The following is a 20,404-nucleotide window of genomic DNA, read 5'->3' as shown; positions in this document are numbered from 1 at the left end:
AGTGATATAAAAATTGGAATAACAATTATTTCATTAATTAAAAAGCAAAATAAAAATTCAAAATCATAATAATAAATCCACCTAATACAATCTTCCTTTCATAAGATGAATGTTATGCACTTGTATATGCATGGATGATTGTGCTTATGCATAAGATGAATGTTATGCACTTTATATGCCACGCTGCCGGAGGCTAGATTAACACCAAAGATGGAGACACTTTTTGTGCAAGACTCGTTTCATTTGTGTAGCTTCATCATCATCATCATGTAGATGTATTATTGATCTCTAGAATCTCTACTTTTCCATACCATGTTGGGTTGTAGTCCTGCATTTCTATTTGAGTATGTTTCTGTCACTAGTAAATTGTTGTATTCTCTTTTTCTTCAATCAGGCAAATTAATAAATTATGGGCACAATCTCACTTGGTGGACCAGCTAGAGAGATCCACCCATAAGTGAGTGACTCCCAATAATTCAAGGGTGCATCTTCTCATATCCCCCCATCCTATTGAGTTAAAGTAAACTTTGTTCGTTTATTTCCCTTTTTAGTAAGTTGGTATAGTGCTGATTGAAAGACGTGATGAGATGGTCTTTCTCATAGTGTGGTTTTAGAACTTTACTGCTGCCGTAGATAATGGTAGGGGTATAAACCCAGCCCAACCCTAAGGTCTCTTAACTCAACCTAAGCCCAGTCCAGTCCTAGGTTGGGCTGGAATATCTTAACCCAACCCAACCCAACCCAACCTAACCCTGATGAACCCTAATTGGGCCGGGTTTAACCCAATCTAGTCCAATTCAATACTACCAGTTACTTGGTTGCTTGATCTTGATGCATTGCAGAGGTCAAAGACCAAAGTTTTAATATGTGTAGATTGTGGAAAATGAAAAATCTTTTTTTATAAGTATCCATTAATAATTATTAGTATATTTATATGATTATATATTTAATAAACATGGTTGGGTTGGATTGGATTGGATTTAGTTGGGTTGGGTTGAGGTTTCAAGCCAGGCCCAACCCAACCCTGCCTCGGGCCTGAAAATCTTAACCCTAATCCATCCTATGGGCTGAAATCCTAGCCCAAGTCCTATTCGGGCTCAAGACCGGCTAGGGCTAGTTCGGATTGACCGGGCTTTTTTGACACCCCTAGGTAATAGGGTATTGTGTCATCAGTCATATGGTAGGAAAGCAATTGAGATATGTGGCGCGTATTGAGTGGGAGTGGTCACATGCATCCTCCTCTAGTGTTAGAGAGCCACTATCAGTCAGGTTGCCTATTTGGGTAATGTACCCTTTAATTATTTGGTCCTTTCAACTCACTTATTTAGTCCTTTCAACTCACTTACCTAAGTGAGTTGGAATCCAGGAAGTAACATTAATCTTTGATTGGCTTAAAAACCATAACAAGATAGGATTGCTGAATTGAAGTCATTTTGATATGTTTTCTTACTCTCGAGTGAAGATGTGGGGTGTGGGGTGGGGGGTGGGGGGTGGGTTTCTTAAATTGGAAAATATTATCAAAAGTAGCAAAAGTTGCTGATTTTTCGAAAATAGAAAATGCAATTATTATGCTTTCAATTATTGATACTTCACTTACTTTTCAAACTAGGTACAAGTGATTCAATGGATTTATATCTACAATTGAAAGCCTATAATTCGAACATTTATTTAATCAATTTTATTCCAATTATGGATTTGTTGTTTTGCTTGACGAGTGGCTTAATTATTTTATAGTTTGACAATTAAAAGTTGGGAAAATGAATTCTGTGAGAAACAGGGAGAGGGAGTGCTGTCAAGCTGCATGGCTCTTGCATCAGCGCACGGCCAATGAAAGAGCATGGTCAAGATTTGAGAAGATTAATCGGGATTGGAAAGCCCACAACCTACCATTATTGCATCCCTAAAATTAGAAGGTTCAACATATTTAATCACATGTTGGGTTCAGTATATGGTTCAAGTTCCCTATATGGTTCTTCTCTGAGACCAGACCAATTAGAAATAAATTATTACTCTTTAGCCATGGTTTTATCCACAGCCATTGCTAATACAATCGCGACAAAAGGTCATTAAGCCATGTCTGAAAACAGCAGCCCATTTATGGTCAATACCACTGTGGCAAATGAGAAATGCCTCTTTAGCCACGGTTTATAAAAATTGTGGTTAGTAATTTTGTTTTAGCCACGGTTTACTAAAATTGTGGTTGTAAATTATTTTAATCGCAGTTTATATAAACCGCGGTTATTGACATGTATTATGTGGTCGCAGTTCAGAAAAACTGAAAGTGTTTTTTACATTTTTATAATAAACCGTAGTTCTTGATAATTTTAGTTTACCCTCGATTTACAAAAACTGAGGAAACTAAAATATTATTTATCCATGGATTAAAAAAGTACTGTAATCGTTTATCAATCCCCTTGGTTTGCCTTATTGTGCTCGAGCTATTAGCCGTGGACAAATGTATTTTATTTATTTATTTTTTTTTTAAATATAACTCTACTTTCTAACTTCAATACAGCCAAGATCAATGGGAAATAGAGAGAGAAAATGTACAACTCAGTCTTTGAAATTAAGTGCTAATTCTGATCTCTATACTTCAAAATTAAAAAATAAATTCTAAAAGGCTAGATTTCACTTAAAATAATGACCCTATCAAGTGGTTCCACATACACCAATCTTTGCAAATATATTCTATATATATTTCAGTAAACCTCTTTGTGCATATTTAGATAACACAATCCATCATAATTCCCCATGCTCACCCAACCAAAAAATGACAAATAAAACAATAAGTTATCACAACAGAAGAAAGTATGAATCATTTCAACTTATTGTTCAACAACTCAACTCTACACAAGGTTAAAGCAGGGACATGCATTTTTCTTTTCATGTCAATTGTAAATCACTTATTGGGTCCCATTCTCTTCTCCTACAAACACGATTCCCTTAATTCCCACGTCATAAATCTTTAAAAGAGTAGCAATTCATCCCAATTATATCAATCTGAGCAGTATATTAGGGTTTAAGATTTCATCAACTAATAGAAAAAAAATGAATCATAGAAAATAAGAAATTTTCCAATCTGGTATTAAGAATAAGTGGCAGAAAGAAGCAAGAGTCTAGCTTACATTGATAGTAATCTCACATGAATCTAACAATGAAAATAAATTTCAATCAAAATCAATTTATATCAGTCAAACATTGTTAGCAAATATATTTCAGCGAAGCCAAATTAATGATGTGTTTCTAAATCACTATTCTGTTCAAGCTTCCAACAATAAGAGGGTATGGTCATTTGCTCATAGTTGAAACCTACATATGTTCGATTAAACTATAAGTCTTTAAATCTCATCTCACTTGGCAAGATCTTGTTCAGCCCTTTATTTGTCCATTTATAAATCATCAATTTGCATCTAATCAATCCACCGGTTACAACCTTTGTTGTCATCTATAAGGATCCTATTCCATCAAGCAAGCATCTGCAAAATACACAAATTACCAGCAAGGAATTAAGGATAGTTGTGAAGCATGCACATTTAACCAATGAGAATGGAAGAAATAATTTAAACAATGTCTTGGCATAAAATAACTAAGGAAGAATTTGGATGGAGGCATCAAAATACAATAGCTAGATGTCCACAGGATTGTTATCTATTTTCTACGCCTCTAATGACACAATATCACTTGAATTGTAAGTATTACTGTCTAATCATTATTATCGACCAAATCAATGAACCAATGACCCATTAATTGGAAAATCTATGAACCAAGGACCCATATAAGCATTCTCCATGAAACAATGTTCAGATGCATTATGTGATTTAAGATATCCCCTACTCCAGCGGTAGTTATATATCAATGCATGAGCTGACAACTGATCCATGTCCGAGAAGAAAAATAAACAGAAGGGTGGGGGAGGAAAATATAAAGAGAAGAATAGAAGGACTAGATGCAATTAATTCCATATAGAAACATAGTACAGTTCTTTAGGATTCTTATTATATCTCAACTAGCTATAAGGAATTTATTTACCAACAACAAACAATCATATCTACTATATCCACAAGAACTTAATTTGGTCTATATGGTGTTCTTATTTGAATCTTTCATTTCGTCAATGTTCCGCCCCCAGTACCTGAAGGCTGGTGACATGGACATATACACGTGTCTACAATCCATCCAGGATCCACGATGCAGTACTTTAAGCTCATAAAATTATGAAATGATTATACAATCATATAGATAATAATAATCAAAATATAGACAACTGGTGAAGTCTAATGATAACTACTATATTTACCAAAAAGAATATTTTCACAGTGGAATATTAATTATAGTTATGCCCCTAGGGCTACGTCTGATATGTAAACAAAAGAAGTAAAAATAGAACATGATACTCTCATCCTCATCATGCTCTAAATGCACAGTCATCACATATGCATCCATCCTCATGCGTAGCTATCTGCTCATCCCAGAGGTCACCTCGATAGAGAGTCGGCTCCTCAGTCACAGGCTCCAGATGGTTACCTAAATCAACATAAAAAAAGGGGGGCAACAACGGGGGTGAGCTTCCACAAAGCCCAGTGAGGGGTACACACAAACATTCACAACAATTCATGAAATAAAAACAATATAAATACCCAACCAAACCCATATGAATGCATTTAGATGAATGCAATGACATGATCTGAATTATTAGCAAATAAATCTAATCCACAAATTCTAAGTCTATAGTAGGTATCAGTGCTACTACAACATAGGTGGTATCCCCAGTCACGAATGAATGTTATCGGTCCCTAAAGATACAAGCTAGTTACGAGTCAGGAGTGTGTCAGTTCTGGAACCACATCATTACTTGGCAAACCTCTATTAATAATCTCCCATAATACCACTACATCGAATCCAACATCGCATGTAGGGTATACCCACCACCAAATCCAACATCGCTGGTGAGTTTGTCATGACGCTGGCATCCCCATCACCTCAGCCGTCAAAAATTGTCCCCAACCTCGAACCATCGGATGATAGGATTAGCCAACACGTGAACCCCTACTGGCAAGGTTTGTAGCACCAGGGTGGTTGTCCTAGCACAATGCATTTTATCATGGTATGAGTCACATCACAAACAAACTCACATACCCCATGGAAGTACATTGCTGGAACCTAACCTTTGGCTACCCTATACCCCACACTCACACATCATGGGTATGCAATGCTGGAACTAACCTCCAACCACCCTACACCTTAATCTCCACAACACACTCACACGCACTCTCACCCTAGGTATGCAGTGTCGAGACCCAACCTTCGGCTACCCCGCATCCCAGTCACATACACACACAGTTATAACTCATATCATTATGCAACATACACATTCACTAAAAGAATAGATTTATAATATGCAAATGGCATGCTCATCCACATATGTGTCATGACATAAACATTCCATAAAAAATTCACACAAATCCCTTTACAATCTCAAGTGTTAGTGGACAGCCGATGACCTTGCGCTGAGATGTCCCGTCACTTCTTAGTTCTACTCTTAGCATACATAAGGTTTTGAGCAATTATTCATCCATAGGGAAGTGGGACCCAAGGGCACACATTTTAGCTTCATTTCCTATTTTTCTTTCCTTTGAATCATCATTCAAATTGAAGTTTTTGTGATTATAAGGCTGATTTATATGTGGGGGATGTTTACAGGGATCAATTAACTTAGATTTAATGTGCTTGGTGGGTTAGTTAAGCTAGGGTTACACCATGTACCCAAAATCCCCAAAGTTCAAGTCTAGGTTAAGCTAAAATTTGGGAATTCAGTTGAGGGTTTATGTGGTGACTACAAATGGCTTATGGTCACCCTAATCTACTATACATGTATTTAATTTCATTATCTCCAACCTAATTTCAGGTTTGAATAGCTGGTTATAAAAGATTTGGGCAAGGTTCACCATTTCTAAGGTTTAGTTACCCAAATCGGGGATTTTAGGTGGGAATTTCATAAAGGAAAATTCATAGACTCAAATTGAGCCATCAACCTTGCTAGGGTAAGTCTCCTACACCAAATCCCCCTCCCAATCCATATTCTTGATAAGTGGACAGGTGGATTTTAGAAAATTTGGGTAATTTTTCCATCTTTAGGTTTTGTGTTGCCCAAATTAGGTTTAAAGTGGGGATTTCACTAGGGATGGTGCATGGGCTCAAATTGAACCATTGATCTTGCTAAGGCAAGTCTCCAACATCAAATCCCACTCCTAATTTGTAGGCTTAGCAAGTGGGGAGGTAGAATTCGGTTGGGGTTGCCTTACCTAGCTTAATAGAGAGTGTAAATGGGAAACAGAGAGAGACAACTACCTAAAAGGTAGAGAGAGAGAGAGAGAGAGAGAGAGAGAGATGACTTAACTTCAATGGGTAGGTGCTCCCCTTACTCCGCTCTTCTTCCTCCTCCCCCTTGCTCTTCTTCTTCTTCTCCTTTCTCCCTTCTATCACTTTTAATTTGGTAGGAATGAAATGAATGGCAAAAGTCTCTATTCATAGCCACTTAAGTTTCCTAAGGACTGTTTGGAAAAATAATTTGTTTCTACCCATTACCAGTTTAAATTAAAATTGGGGTAATGGGTGTTCACCGGTGAAGGCCGAATTCGTCCCCTTTGCGAGGAAATGGATTCTTAAGTTGAATGGGGCTTTCTCAAGATGCTTTCAGTGTGCGGCCCAAACTCTTGGTACATTTCACTATTAAAGCTCAGGAATTTTCTTGTGAGGTGTTAGGGCTTGGACTTACCTTCTCTTATGTGTTCGGAAACTCTTCCAGTTATTGGAGTATGGATAGCAGCAGGTATTGGTGGGGTCGTCCTTCCCTTCTCAAAAAAATACAGCTGCTACCCAGTACGCATTGGTATTGATGTCCTTTTGCCTCATCTATAGATTTACAATAGGAAATTTTAGGGCACGGGTATAACATTCCCCCCTCCTCACAAGAAATTTCATCCCCGAAATTTGACATACCCAGTAATCTGAACAATTGAGGATCTTTCTTTTTCATTTCATCCTCACATTCCCAAGACGTTTTCTTATTTGAAGTGATTCCTCCACTTGATCAATATATTGAAAATAGTTCGATTATGGAGAATATGGTCTCTCCGGTCAATGATCTCTTCTGGCTATTCTACGTACCTCCAATTAATGTCAAGCTCCATGGGTACATGCGTCAAATTATGAGTTGGATCAGGAATGTACTTCTTGAGTATGGAAACATGAAATACATTATAAGCTCCTTCTAATTCAGGTGACATAAAAACTTGGTAAGCTACTGCTCTGACTCGACCCAATATCTCATACGTTTCCATGTATTGAGGACTTAGCTTTTCTTTCTTTCCGAACCTCCTCACTCCTCTCATTGGTGAGACTTTCAGAAAAAAAAATTATCAACAACCTCAAACTCTAGGTGCTTCCGTCTGACATGTATAGCTTCTCTATTTTGATTGAGCTGCCTTGATCCTTTCTTTGATTACATCCACTTTCTCACAAGTGGTTTGAATTAGTTTTGGGCCTAGGATACTTCTTTCTCCAACTTCATCCCAATACAAGGGTGCTCTGCATTTCTTACCATATTGGGTTTTTTAGGGTGTCATACCTGGTAGCTGTTGTTGTAGGAGAACTCTATGAGTGACAAGTGCTCATCCCAACTATAGCTTATGTCCAGCACGTAAGCCCGCAATATATCTTTTAAAGTCTGTATAGTCCTCTCTGATTGTCCATTTGTTTGTGGATGGAAAGCAGTGTTGAAATTCAGCTATGTCCCCATCGCCTTCTATAAACACTTCCAAAACTTAGAGGTGAATCTGTTGTCATCATGGTCGGAGACAATACTAACTAGCACTCCATGTAGTCGGACAATATTGCCAACATATAATTGAGCCAATTTTTCCATGAAATAAGTAATCTTTATAGGAATGAAGTGGGCTACTTTGGTCGGTTGATCTACAACTACCCAAATTGTGACATTCCCTTTCTGAGTATGTGGCAAACCTGTGACAAAGTCCATAGTGATATGTTTCCACTTCCACTCTGATATGGGTAGGGGCTGCAACAAGCTGTGTGGCCTTTTTCTTTTAGCTTTGATTTGTTGGAACTTCAAGCATTTGGCTACATGAGTGGCTACATCAGTTTTCATGCCACTCCACCAGTAGGACTTTTTGAAATCCTTGTACATTTTTGTACTACCCAGATGGATTGAGTAGGGTGAGCTATGAGCTTCTCTCAATATTAATTCCCTCATCTCTTCATCCTTAGTACACAAAGCCTATCTTTGAATTTAAAGACTCCATTTTCAGTTAACTTCAAGTCCAAGTCCTTTTGTCTTCCTTCCTTGATATCATTTACGATCTTCTGAAGATCTTCATCTGATTCTTGGATAACTTAGATTTTCTCTATGAATGGTAGTTGTATCATAAGTTCTGTCAAGGCTACTATCACTTTTCTACCTTCTGCAATCAATTGTTCATTTACGGTCACCCCACAAACTCCTAACAAGTAATACCACATTATAGTTTTGGTCCTAGAATCAAGCAAATCGGTCATCCGAGCTATAGGACAACCAGTACCTCATGCAAATAAAACTAATTTAAATTAGGGTTTGAGTACTACTGCACCATAGGGGATATCCCTGGTCTCGGAATCAAGCACATCAGTCACCCAACGATGTATGCTAGTTGTGACTTAGGAGCTTACAGGTCTCGGTATCAAGAGCATCGGTTGCCCCGCAAACCCCTAACAAATAATACCACCCTATACCACGGTCCCGAAATCAAGCACATTAGTCACTCGTGCTATAAGGGTGTAGTACTCAGTTGTTTTTCCTAATCCACTTATTCTAAGTCCTTAGTGGGTACTAGTGCTAATGCAACATAGGGGATATCCCTGGTCCTAGAATCAAGCTCATCGGTCACCCAGTGATATATACAAGTTGCGAATTAGGAGCATGCAGGTCTCGGAATCAAGAGCATCGATCACCCCGTAAACCCCTAACAAATAATACCACCCTATAGCCAGAGTTCTGAAATCATGCACATCGGTTACCCGAGCTATAGGACATCCAATACCTCATGGCAATATGATTTAGATTATATTATACAAGTCTATCAATAAAATTAATTCAAATTAGGGTCTGAGCAATACTGCAGCATAGGGGATATCCTTGGTCTTGGAATCAAGCACATCAGTCACCCAGTGAGATACGCTAGTTGTAAGTCAGGAGCCTGCAGGTCTCGAAATTAAGAGCATCGATACCCCACGAACTCGTAACAAATAATACCACCCCATACCCAGGTCCCGGAATCAAGCACATCAGTCACCCGTGCTATAGGAGTGTACCACTCGGTTGTTTTTCGTAATCCACTTATTCTAAGTCCCTAGTGGGTACTAGTGCTACTGCAACATAAGGGATATCCCTGGTCCCGGAATTAAGTACACCGATCACCCAGTGATATACGCTAGTTGCGAGTTAGGAGCCTGTAGGTCCTGGAATCAAGCATATCGGTCATCCGCGCAAACCCCTAACGAATAATCTCACTGTACAACCACGGTCCCAGAAAACCCATAGGTCACCCATGCTATAGGATAGCTAGTACCTCACCCCTACTGGGAAGTGCGTAGCACTAGGGTGGTTATTCTCTTAACCCAATGCATTCTAACATGTCACATTCCACATTATAGCTATACTCAGAAACACACATCATACTATTATGCAATATCACATTCACCAAATAGAACAAATTTATTATATGCTATGCATTATGATATAAAAAACAATATCATTAATATCCATAATTTAATTTGCAATCAGGAAAACAAGTTAAACATGCAATTACCATGAATGCATGCATGGATGACATATTATAAACACTCCATAAAATAACACAAAATCCCCTCACCTCGAGTCCTAGGTGATGATGGATAGCCGATGGCCTCACACAGCATTGTCCTGTCACTTCTTAGTTATACTCCTAGGATACATAAGATTTTTTTTTAAAGAATAAATCATCCATAGAAAAATGAGACCCTAGGCACATGTTCTAGCTTCATTTCCTATTTCTCTTTTCTTTGGAATCATTCTCATATTGGGGGTTTTATAACTATAGGGCTAGTTTATACGTGGGGGCTGTTCACCCACCTCAATTAACTTAGATTAAGTGTAATCAATGGTTTAATTAAGATGGGTAAACACAATACACCCAAAATTCTCCAAATTTTCAGCAGCAACTAAGTTAAATTAGGGAATTTCATTTGAGGGTTTATGTGGTGACCACTAATGGCTTATGTGATCATCCCAATTCACTATACCCATTTTTAATTTCATTTTTCTCAGCCCAATTTTGGGTTTGAATGGTGGGGTATAGAGGGTTTGGACAAAATCGACCATTTCTAGGGTTTAGTTACCCAAATTGGGGATTTCACTAGTTAGGGTTCATGGACTTAAATTGATCCATCAATCTTACTAGGATAAGTCTCTTACACAAAACCCCTCTCCCAATTTGTAGCCTTGACAAGTGGGAAGGTGGGTTTTAAAAAAAAAAATCCATTTCTAGGTTTTGTGTTGGCCAATTTGGGGGTTTTTTATGGGGCTTCCTATGGAGGAGGTTTATGCACCCAATGTGAGTGGCAAAACTTGTTAGCTGAGTCCCCACACTGAATCCCCAAACAAATTTGCATATAGGGTATGTGGGTAGGGTGATTCGGTTGGGGCAATTCTCCACTAGCTCAATAGAAAGGGGAAGAGGAAGGAGAGAGAGACGTGTGTGTGTGGAGAGGAGTGGAGAAATAATTTTACCTTTAAGCATAGATGTTCCCCTTGCTCCCTTCTTCTTCCTCTTCCCTTGCTCTTCTCCTTCTTCTCCTTTCTCCCTTCTCTTGCTTTTTTACTTGGTGAGAAAGAAATGAATGGCCAAATACTACTATTTATAGCCGCTTAAGTTGCCTAAGGGTTGTTTGGAAAAAAATGGATTTTCACTCATTACTGCGTTAAACCATCCTATGGCACTAATGGGTCCACCTCGGGGTATTTGGATACATTAATATATTCCCCAATATGTTGTCCCAACTATTGAGAGTGGTTTGAGGTGTACGGGTGGGAGGCCCCAGGCCCTATAGCCAAATAACCCAGTTTTGGCTGGTATACCTCACTAGAGTTGTTCACTGGTGAAAGCTGAAATGGTCCCCTTTGTGTGGAAATGGATATTTAAGTTGAACAGAGCCCTTCTAAGGTGTTTCCAATGTGTAAGCCCCACCTCTTGGTATATTTTACTATTTAAGCCCGACAAATCCACAAATTACTAGTGATAATCACCTAGATTGCATTACTTATGTCCAAAAGTTGAAATTAGCCTAGGTTTTTGGGCACGAGTATAACAGGTTAGCCATTATATGACAGGCCAACTCAGCCACGGAAAGTGACAAGCTCACCAATAAACCAATAGTCCACAGTAGCAAGGGAGAAACCCTTACCAATAAGGAGGACCTGAATTGTCTATATAAAGGACACTTAACAAAATCAAGAAGGTAAGACCCTCAACATATTAAACACCTTACAGAAGAGTGTTTTAGTTTGGAATTAAGACTTGACTTAGGCATCGGAGCCTCCCGGAGCTCCCATCTGGGCCAATTTCTGATCTGTGTTGTGTAGGTTCGCGTCACGTGGGATCGTGCAACAACACCTTCTAAATTTTTCATTTGCTAAGGTGGTTTAGTTTTTCCCGCAGAATACCTACTGATGAGCATCCAAATCTTCATTCCTGAATCCAAGAGTGGAGTTATTTCATCTGGTTTAGAAAAAGGAAAAGCAAAGAGTGCCTTAGATTATGTGGTTTTCTAGCTTGGTACATAAGGAAGGCTAGAAATGACTTAGTATTTTCCCGAAAAAGGTGGGCTTTGATTCATGTGATCTTTGCTGTTCAAAAATCTTATGATGAATTCTTGCAAGCCTAGATATGTACTATTAGTCCACTACTATCGGGTAACCTTGAACTTACAAATGTCATTCAAAGAGTATGGGAAGCCCCCCAACCCCCGAGTTATTTTAATAAGCTTAACTTAGATACATCATGGAAGAATAGTGGTGATAATAAGGGAGGTATTGGGCTTCTTATTAGAGACCATCAGGGTTGGGTTTGTGTGATGAATTCTAAATCTTTGCACTATAATGCCCCAAAATTTGTAGGCCCTAATGACAATGCTAAGGTGTAGACAATTAGTATAGCATGGTGGGGTAGGTACATCATAGTATATGTTATGTTTTATATATATATATGTGTGTGTGTGTGTGTGTTTGTGTGTGTGTGTGTGTGTGTGTATGTGTGTATAATAAATATGATATATGCTTGTGTATGATATGTGCTAAGGTGTTGAGTAGGATAAGGGTTGTTGCCGACCATGGCATGCACCCTCTCTTCTCATTTCTTCCATTTACACTCTTCCTCATAAATTGCATTCAATAGCTATTAAATAAGTGAATAGTCACTTTGGCTTCTTCTCTACTAATATTTTAAGACAAACCAATGAGATGAGAAGGTAAGTCTTAACTTTTATTGAATTTCATTTCTAACAACAAAATTCAATTTCACATATAAGGAGGTGGATAGAATTAAAGTGTGTTATGTTTTAGGTGGAGTTTAATACAAATGAAAGGGTGGTGACTGAAAGATTTAAAGAGGGAAGGTAGAGTCTTCTCCCTTTCTTGTCTTGGAGAATATTTGAAGAACTAGAGAGCGTTAGGAGAAAAATAAATAAGAAGAGTCATTTTAGGGGTTTGTGAAGGTATTTGAGAGCTGAAATTAAAGATCAAGTAGTCTTGAAGCTAGGAGCAAGAAGGAGTGAAGGGCACAAGCTAGAAGAGAGGATTTGTGTTCTTCAAGCGGTAGGTCTTCTTCCCCATTCCTAATTCAGGGTATATATTTAATGGGAGAAATTCAAAACTAGGAAGCAAAGATAATGGAGAGAGAAACCGAGAGGGAGGGAGTGTGCTTATGCAACTCATCTTCAATTCAATTTTGGATTTTAAAAATAAAATAAAATAAATGAAGAGGGAAAATTTGTGTATGTGTGTGAGAGAGAGAAGGACCCTCTACGTTTTAGAAAAACTAAATACTACTACTACTACTACTACTACTACTAATAATAATAATAATAATAATAATAATTATTATTATTATTATTATTATTATTATTATTAGAAGCACGCATAACCTATGGGAGAGTCGATTAAAGAAAGAAATTGGAGAAGGAAGTAAATTCGTAATATGTAGGGAGGTTTACAGAAACCATATGCCCTTAAGAAGCTTCTTTGCTAAGAATAAAAAAGACTTTTTGAGAGAAAATAGGAGATTTCTCTCACCTTATCTTTCATTTTTTTTTTTTTTGAGAGAGTGTGTATAGTATTAAGAAAGAAAAATATACAGAAGCAGCCTCAACCTCGGTTCTTTGGATTGCCAGAAGAAGGAATAGAGGCCCTTAAACCATGCACGAGAATCCTGCATTACAACTTGAAGAAATTAAAAAAAAAAAAAAAAAAAAAAAAAAAAAAAAAAAAAAAAAAAAAAAAAAAAAAAAAGAAGAAGAAGAAGAAGAAAGAAAGATTACATTCTATAATAGATCTTAAAATCAGAATCTTCACAAAACTATTCAGTCCATCCAAGAAGTCATGAAGCTGAATAATAGTCTATCCCTGAGATGTTGCATATGATTCTGAAAAATCAGCTGGCTTATTCACCTCTCTCCATACATGCTTGAACTCCTTCCTTGCTAAGGATCTTGAGATGTATGCAATCTTGCTTTTTATCACTCTGGTTTCCCAAGGCCCTTCTACAATCCCATTTAACATGTCTACAGCCAACTTATAATTTGACCGAATAGACACCTCCATGATGTTTCTTTCCACACATATGGTAATTCTTCTAAGAATAGTTAGTAACTCTAAGTATTGGCAGTCTCTCCAAAACCAGAAAAAGCTACAAGGGAGGTCCTCATCCTATCTCAGACTAGCCCTCTATATGAAGCTCTATCTTATGTAAGGGAACTATCACAATGTAAGGCTGCCAAATTCTCTAGGGGCACGAACCAGGAACAAGCTCTAGGGATCACTGCCTTTCAAGTAACTTGGATTCCCCAAATTGTTATTAAAAACTTATTCCTGGGATTACATTCAGCCACAACATTCATTATAGAACATTTTATTTTTACTTCTAAAACCATGGCTTCCACATCCACCCTATCTTGTAATTGTGTGTGAAAGAAATAGAAGAATATACCCATATAACACACACACACACACATATATATATATATATATATATATAGGAGCAAGGATTAAAGTATCGGTATCGGTCACCGTATCGGTCGGCCAAAATTAAGATACAAATCAGAGGGTATCGTATCGTATCGGAGATACACTAAGATACGCTAAAGATACACACATAAATGGATAGAAAACATTTTTTTTAACACTTTTGCATAAAGAATTTGTTAAAAAAAGCTATTGATAACATGTATTATGCATAAACACTAAATTGAGGGTATCGTACTAAGAATTCAAGTTTTGTAGTTGTCCCATAAATGTAAAATCCTTGTTCCCAACCTTGATTTCCATTTTAGTTAGAGAGAAATATGGCTGACAACAACTTTGGAACAAAAACCCTTCAAAAAATCGTTTTTTTCTGAAAAATTACCCATATTAGCCATTATATGACCGTAGCGCCGATACGTATCGATACTCACTGATATGTACCGATATATATATCGATACTCACCGATACGTGCTGATATATACCGATACGTATCGATCGATACATACCGATACTCACCGATACGTACCAATACATATCGAAACGTCCATTTTACCTCAATTTTATATTTTTCATAGAGTCGTATCGAGGCATGTCGTATCGTATCGATGTGTATTAGTGGTGTATTGATGCATATCGGTATGTATTGTAGGATATATATCGATATGAAATGATTTAAAAAATTTAATGTATCGTATCGGTGTGTATCATATCGGTCGACTAAATTTAAGATACGTATCGGAGGGTATCGTATCGGTATCGGAGATACTTAAAACCATGTATAGGAGAGACTTGGATAGCTAGGAAGGGATAAAAAAAAAGTTAACGAAAGGAAGAATTTAGGAGTTGGAGAAAGTATGCAAGAAAGAGAATGAGAGAAGATGAAGGTAGGATTTAACTAAAGGAAAGACATTCAATTACACAAAAATTTAACACATTAATTAGGAACTAATTGAAATGCAAAGAAAAAGACAAATATAAGTTACAGCTCCTAGGATGAATAGTTTAATGGGAACACCTAGGAGATGCAGTATAACAAATAGCTTAATTAGATGATCATAAATTTTTGACCAAGTACAAATAAATATATTTATAATGAAATTTGGGGTGCAACGTTGTTGAACGTTTCTATACAACTATTAAAGGGCCATTTTAGTAATTAAATAACATTGAGATTTTTAGTGAATGACACAATACTAAAAAGTAAGAAAGGTTTTTGATTAAAATAACACTAAAATATAAATTTTAGAGGGGACTGTTAATAGTAAACTAATGAAGTAAATTTGGTACAAATTAAACCTAATCATTGGAATATACTCTTTTAGGTAATTCTTCTTACAAGCGAGACATCGATCAAGATCCTGATCATAGTAGAGGTTCTGGTGAGTGAAACTTTGTCATATTGTCGACTTCATATCTTGGCATGCTTGTGTTTTTATCAATGTGATGATATTATTTTATACGCATCTGATGAGCACATTTATGTGTGAAATCTAGGGTAGTAAAACATGCATTTTACATATTTAGAATGGAGCTACCTTGGGTTTTACTCTCTTTTTGTAGGTTTTATATTTTCAAGGCCTTAAGGACTATCGAGTGCTATATCTTCAATTTTACACGTAAAGATGCCCTATTTCTTTCCATGGTTACGAAGAGGACGAAATTATGAGCAAGATGGACGTGTTCAATTAAAAGTACACATTCGTTTGGTCACCCGTACAAATGATTATTCTTGTTAGGACAGAAAAAGAATAATGGATTAGAACAGAACTGAACTGAGATGCAGAACCAACCCATTTGCAGTTGTCCTAGAGGTACAAGGAATATTCCAAATGCCAACAAGGATTGATGGACCACATCCTTAAGTGATTGAAGATTCATTTTTGGTAACAACAACTACCTAGTGTAGTTGGTGAGCTATGATGTGTAAAATTCTCTTGCTCACCAAGATGTCTCAAGTTCGAATCTCATGGTTGTTTTTTTAGAGAATTTTGTTGAAGATTTCCTGTTTTTCACTCACTTAAAGCACTAAGGGCATGGAGGGGATTTCCACATCAAATTAGAAACAAGAAAAATCGTGGAAGGGTTCCTGCGCAAGAAGAGAAGAAAAAAAAAAAGAAAGAAAAAAAAAAGGGAGAAATAAAGATTATCCAAATCTTCTCTCTCCTCCACATCATCACCCACCAAAAGATTGTCCAAATCACATAAAGCAAGAAGAAAATCGTCCCTTGGAGGGAGAAAAAGAAGAGAAATAAATTAGAAAAAAAAAAAGGAAAGAAAATAAGTAAACAAATTATAGGAAATTTCTCGAAGTTTATTTCTCTCTTCTCTCTCGTCTACCTTAGCACTTTTGGTCTCAAAAGATCTCACAAGCAATTGTGGATTTCTTCCTTTTAGGAAAGAGAAATTTGTTACCCTACTTCTTCATTCCCTATAAATACAACTCATGTAAGAGGAGGGGAGACAATTCATTTTTCTTCTAGTTTTTTTTTAGTTGCTCTCTCTTTAGTTTTAGTTCTTCTTTATCTTTTCTTTAATCACTTTTGTAATAGTTTTTTTTTATTTCAATTAATGCAAGCATTCTTTTATTTTTATTCAGCCCTTTTATGTTTATGATTTATGCAATTGAGTTATAATTTTTTAAGTTATAGTTCTAGGCTTAGATCTAGGTGACAAGATCACGAGCCGTGGAGCAATTTTTTTTTTTCAAGATTTGTTTTCTCTAGTACTAGAAATTTCAGATTTGGTTTATTTCATATCTGATTTTTAGTACTGGTAGTATCTCAAATCGATCAAGTTTTCAGTTAAAAGGTTGAAGTTTAAGTAAGTAGGCTCCTTCATTAGTCTTCTCTCCCCCCTCTCATTCCCTTTTCTGACTACCCTTTCTTTCTTAATTTAGGATTTTAATTTCAGTCGTTACATTATTGTTATTCCTTTCCCCCAAGGTTCATGGCTAGTGTATGTGTTGGCTTTGCCCCTCCTAGCCATAGAACCATTAATTTATTGCTTTTATTTTAATTGTCTCCCTTTCCCTACAGTCAAGTAGAGTAACCCTTGTAAGAGTGACTCTCTGGTCAAGTAGGGAAGCTCATATTACAATGCATCCCTCGGACTAAGTAGAGAAACCTACTTGTGAGTCTCTCTCTAGCTTTATCCCCTTTCTTTTACTTTATTTTTATTTCAGTATTTTTTTCCTTTATTGTTTTTTTTTTTTAATTACGTGGGTTGTTTATTTTCAGTTATTTATTTATTTAATTTTAATTGCGTGGCTTGGTCTTTAAATTCTTAAATGACGAATGGTTAGGACGTTATTTTAGATACATATGTTTAGGACGGTAATTAGAATTAGATCACAACCATTAATCGGTTCACTTTCGCATTATTAAAAGAAATAAAAAATTAAAGTGGCTGCTCTCCCTGTGTTCGACCCGTAGCTACACTGATCCGTACGCTTGCGGTTACATTTTAAATCTCAAACAAGTTTTGGTGTCGTTGTCAGGGAGACAGTTCCATGTTATTTTTCACTTTCTTTTGGTAAATCAGAGTACTTTGTTTGCTTTGTTTTATATTTTTCCTTTTCTTTTGTTGAATTCTTGAGAAGAACAACTTGCAATAATAGTTTTATCGGTGGAGGTCGCCATGCCTCACAGTATGATAAAGACAGGTTTCGCCCTGTAGTAGTACCTCAGGAATTGACCTGAGCAACCCCGGATCCCTGTCGGTAAGCTCCCAAAAAACCAAAAATAAAATTCATTAAAATAAAAAAAAAAAGTTTTGCTATCCATTCTTTTGTGCTTGTCTTACTTTAGTTGCGGGTAGTTTTCTGTTGCATGAGTGTTAGGTGGGTACGTAATACTAAGAATCAGTTAGAAAAAAGAGATCCAACAAGTAGTGACCCTATACGTTTGTACTCTTTAAAACCCTTCAATATGGGAGACCAACAGCAAAATCCTCCACCTAAATCTCTGAAAGATAGGTTCTACCCTGCTAGAACAGCCCAACCTTCCTGCATAGTTCTACCACAAGCCCAGGGCAATAATTTTGAACTCAAATCTCAATACATCACTATGTTGCCCCACTTCCATGGGTTGACCTCTAAGGATGCATACCTATTTCTAAGGGAATTTGAAGAGGTATGTGTTCTAATTAAGATCCAACATGATGCTGTTAAGCTTAGGTTTATCACTTTTGTATTGAAAGACCAAACTAAGAAGTGGTTGTATCGATTACCCACAAATCCCATAACCTCATGGGAACAGTTCACAGTTGCCTTCCTTAAGAAGTTTTTCCCAACTCACAAGACCAATAAGCTTAGAAGTGATATCCTTCAGTTTAGGCAAAAGCATAGTGAGTCATTTTCCAAACTTATGGAGAGATTCAAGGATCTACTCTAAGAATGTCCTCACCATGGCCTAGACCTATGGCATTTATGTCAAATAATTTATGAGGGTATTGATTACCCAACTAAACAAATGATAGAGTGTATGTGCCCTGAGGGATTCACATCCTTTACAGATGAAGGAAAGGTATGGGAATTCTTACTTAACTTAGCTGACAAAACTCGTGAGTGGGAATCAACCCAAGAGAGTGAAAGAACCATAGGAGGAAAAGGATATTTTGTGGATGGAATAGTAGCCAAGGAAGCCCATGTGGATAGCCTAATCAAGAGGATTGAGGCTATTGTTCCTAGAGAGCCATCATCAGTCAATTTGGTTAAGATTTGTGCTTGGTGCCAGTCCCCTGGACATGTCATAGAAGAATGCCCCAACACCTCTGGGGGCGTTTCTAATGATAGTGTTAATGCCTTATACCAGAATAATCCATATAGTAATACCTACAATCCAGGTTGGAGAAATCACCCAAATTTCTCTTGGAATCAGGGCAACCAAGCAGGGCCTTCCAATTTCCATAATCAAGGTCAACCTGGACTCCAAAGGTCTTCCTTTGCACAACAATTTTTTTCTCAAAATACTTTTCCTAGGTCAAATGTAGGCCCTCAGGCGAGTTTTCCTAGGGCCCCTCTCCTATCATCTTATCAGCAACCCCCTGGGTTTACCAACACTGGAGAGGCAAGTAGAATAAGTGACTTGAAAAAAAATATGGCCCTCCTCATGACAAGCCATCAAAATCTTACGAGAGAACTTACCCAAGTTGTCTCAATTATGCGTGAGAGGGAGAAGAGAACTTTACCCAGTCAACCAGAGCCTAACCCTAGGCATCATCAGCCTGTTAGTTCACAAGGACCAACTAATGTACCACTGAATATAGTATAAGGTCAGACCCAACAAGGGCCCTCTAACCAATGTAATGTTGTTTATGCCCTTAGGAGTGGTAGAGAGTATCAACAGAGTGTTTCTAAATCTTCCTCATTTATTACTCCTGTTAACTCTTCTTTAGTTGAGGACACAAGTGTGCCTCTTGTTCCAGGTTCGTCTGATGAACCTAAAGATTTTTCTGAAACTAAAAATGATTTGGTTGAGGAAACCAAAAATGATTCTTCTGAACAGGGGCAAATCCCTAACAGTCCTTATATTCATCCTATCCCATTTCCTAATCGCTTGGTACACAAAAAGAAGACTGCTTCTATGGATAAAATTTTAGAAGTCTTAAAAAAAGTAGAAGTGAACATCCTTCTTTTGGATGCCATATCCCAGATCCCCGCCTATGCAAAGGTACTAAAAGATTTGTGTATTCACAAACGTATCACTAGTGTGCCCAAAAAGGCGTTCTTGGCAGGTAACATTAGTTCCATAATTACTCAGCCTATAACAGCCAAGTATAAGGATCCAGGGAGCCCTACCATATTGTGTCATAGGCAACACCTATATTGAGCATGCCTTACTTGACCTTGGCGCAAGTGTGAATCTTTACCTTACCATGTGTACAAGCAACTAGGATTGGGAGAATTAAAAGCAACTGAAACTACTCTTCAGTTGGCATATAGGTCTGTTAAGATTCCTAAAGGGATGATTGAGGATGTCTTACTAAAGGTGGGGGAATTTATTTTCCCTGTTGATTTCATTGTGTTAGATACTAAGCCCTTCTCAACCAAGGATGAGATCCCAATAATTCTAGGA

The 20,404-nt window shown here is 37.3% G+C and overlaps 1 non-coding gene across 1 annotated transcript; it reads right to left on the bottom strand.

The window, feature by feature from the left end:
• Nucleotides 1–18,634: 18,634 nt before the first annotated feature.
• LOC122069867 lies at nucleotides 18,635–18,741 on the bottom strand. The gene has a single exon (XR_006137569.1). It is a non-coding gene; the product is annotated as a small nucleolar RNA R71 (small nucleolar RNA).
• Nucleotides 18,742–20,404: the final 1,663 nt, after the last annotated feature.

The sequence above is a fragment of the Macadamia integrifolia genome, unplaced genomic scaffold, assembly GCF_013358625.1.
Source record: "Macadamia integrifolia cultivar HAES 741 unplaced genomic scaffold, SCU_Mint_v3 scaffold741, whole genome shotgun sequence".
NCBI lineage: Eukaryota > Viridiplantae > Streptophyta > Magnoliopsida > Proteales > Proteaceae > Macadamia > Macadamia integrifolia.
The sequence above is the reverse complement of the archived record's forward strand: the minus strand, read 5'-3'. Positions and strand labels throughout refer to the sequence as shown.